The 2,610-nt window shown below is 38.5% G+C and overlaps 1 non-coding gene across 1 annotated transcript; it reads right to left on the bottom strand.

Moving 5' to 3' along the window:
* Window positions 1-1,901: 1,901 nt before the first annotated feature.
* Window positions 1,902-2,028, bottom strand: LOC130017481 (small nucleolar RNA SNORA9). The gene has a single exon (XR_008791418.1). It is a non-coding gene; the product is annotated as a small nucleolar RNA SNORA9 (small nucleolar RNA).
* Between the last annotated feature and the right edge of the window lie 582 nt (window positions 2,029-2,610).

Raw genomic sequence — 2,610 nt, 5'->3', positions numbered from 1 at the left:
GGGTCAATTTCACATCTTGAGACCATGTCATTCCTTTCCTTTCCACATTTTTGAATTGGATTTTCTGATGGAGAGTTTATTTATTTATTTTTTTTTTAGTGAAACATCATGAGGTACAGTTGTAGATTTACAAATTTTTGTGCTTGGGTTTCGGTCATACCATGATCAAATACCCATCCCTCCACCAGTGCCCATTTTCCACTACCATGGATAATATCCCTCCCCCCCATCCCCCCATCCCCCCGTGCCACTGTGGCAGGGCATTCCCTTTTGTTCTCTCTCTTCTTATGTGTGTTGTGGTCAGCAAAAGAGGCATTGAGTGGCAAACATGTTCAGTCCATAGTCTACTTTCAACATGCATCTCCCCTCCTGGGAGGATCCTCCAAACACCCTCCATTTGGTGCTCCCTTCTCTATCTGAACTGCCCTATCCCCTAGAATACCCGGCTGGCCTCTAAGCTATGGAGTAATCCTCCTGGTGTTGATCTCAGCTATTCTTGGGTATTAATCTCATATTTTGTTATTTTATATCCCCCAGATGAATGCAATCTTTCTATGCCTAACCCTCTCTTTCTGACTCATTTCGCTTAGCATGATACTTTCCATGTTGTACCACTTGTGTGTAAATTTCATGATTTCATCTTTTCTAACAGCTACAAAGTACTCCATTGTGTAGATGTACCAAAGTTTCTTTAACCAGTCATCTTTTCTTGAGCACTCAGATTTCTTTCAGTTTCTGGCTACTGTAAAGAGTGCTGTAATGAACAAACAAGTGCAGATGTCACTTCGACTATACATTTTTGCCTCTCTGAGATATATTCCCAGGAATGGTATTGCTGGGTCAAATGGGAGCTCAATTTCTAATTTTTTGAGAAGCGTCCATACTGTTTTCCAAAAGGGCTGAACTAGTCGGCATTCCCACCAGCAGTGAAGGAGTGTCCCTTTCTCGCCACATCTGTGGCAGCATCAATTGCTTTTGTTCTTTTGAATGTGGGCCAGTCTCTGAGGTGTGAGATGGTATCTCATTGTGGTTTTGATCTGCATCTCCCTTATGATTAATGATGTAGAGCATTTTCTCATGTGCTTTTTTGCCATTTGGATTTCTTCTTTGAGAAAGTTTCTGTTCATTTCATTGCCCCATTTTTTGATGGGGTTGGATGTTTTCTTCTTGTGGAGTTCAACCAGTACTTTGTATATCCTTGATATCAACCCCTTGTCAGATGTGTATTCGGCGAATATTCTTTCCCATTCTGTAGACTGTCTTTGTGTTTTGGTCACTGTTTCTTTGGAGGTGCAGAAGCTTCTTAGTTTAAGAAAGTCCCATTTATCTATCTCTGTTTTCACTTGCTCAGTCAGTGGCGTGGCATCTTTGAAGATACCATTAGCTTCAATGTCATGGAGGGTTTTGCCAACTTTGTCTTCAATGTTCCTTATGGTTTCTGGTCTGATGTTGAGGTCTTTAATCCATTTTGATCTTACTTTTGTACATGGTGTTAGGCAGAGTTCTGAGCCCATTTTTTTGCATGTAGTGATGGAGATCTTTAAGAGCACTTTATGTATCTTAGATATTAGTCCTTTACCTTGCGTATGGTCTCAAAATCCTTTCAATCAGCAGAATGTCTTTTAATTGTAGGGCACATTGCTCACAGAATGCAGAAGTGTTCTAGTTTGATATAGTTCCGTTTCTGTTTTTATTACCTTTGCCACTTGAGTTCTTACATTTCAGACTTCACTGTGGTCATGATTTTGGAGAGTCTTGCCTATGTTTCTCCAATGGATTTTTCAAGATTCAAGTGCAATATAAATATTTTAATTTACTTGAGTTGATTTTGGTTTACAGGGTGAAAGAGGGGTCTATTTTTCCCTTATTGCTTCTGTTTTATTCTTTTTCTTATTTTTCACGATTGTCTGAGATTTCTAACACCTTACTCTGAATGGAGCAGGTCAAGATCTCACAACGTTTCATAATTGCAAGCACTGTGGGAAAGCACAGGGTCACTCCAGACCCAAGTATGATGAAGGCTTGCACCTAATTTCATTTTTTTAATTGTGACTATCTAGTTTTCCCGTAATCATTGGCTAAAGAGGTTTCCTTGCTCCAATTCATGCACTTCTTCATAAATAAATTGCTTATTCATCTGAGGGTTTCTCCCTGACTTCTCAATCCTATGCCATTGAGAAGAGACTTTTTTTCTTCCGGTACCAACCAATTTTGATTGCTAAAGCTTTGTGTCAGAATTTAAAGTCTGGGGACACAATGCCTCCCATTTTTCCTCAAGATTGCTTTGGCTATGTCAGGAGTTTTGTAGCTTAATGCAAATTTTAGAAAAATTTACTCCATGTCCTTGAATAATGCCATGGAAATTTTTTTCACAATTGCTGTTTCTGTAAACTACTTTGAGTTAAGATAGTCATCTTCAAGATGGCAATTATTATGATCCTTAAACCAAGAATATTTTTCTATTACATTAGTTCATTTTAAATTCCTTTCAGAAGTTTTGCAGTTTTCACTAAATAGGTCTTTTACCTCCTTTGTGAAACTAAGGGGTTTCTGTTTTTTACATGATTGCAATCGGGTTTATTTCTATTCTGGATTTGGGTTTTTTTTTTG

Source organism: Sorex fumeus, unplaced genomic scaffold (assembly GCF_029834395.1).
Source record: "Sorex fumeus unplaced genomic scaffold, SorFum_2.1 ptg000197l, whole genome shotgun sequence".
Taxonomy (NCBI): domain Eukaryota; kingdom Metazoa; phylum Chordata; class Mammalia; order Eulipotyphla; family Soricidae; genus Sorex; species Sorex fumeus.
Note: the sequence above shows the minus strand (reverse complement) of the source record. Positions and strands in the feature narration are given on the sequence as shown.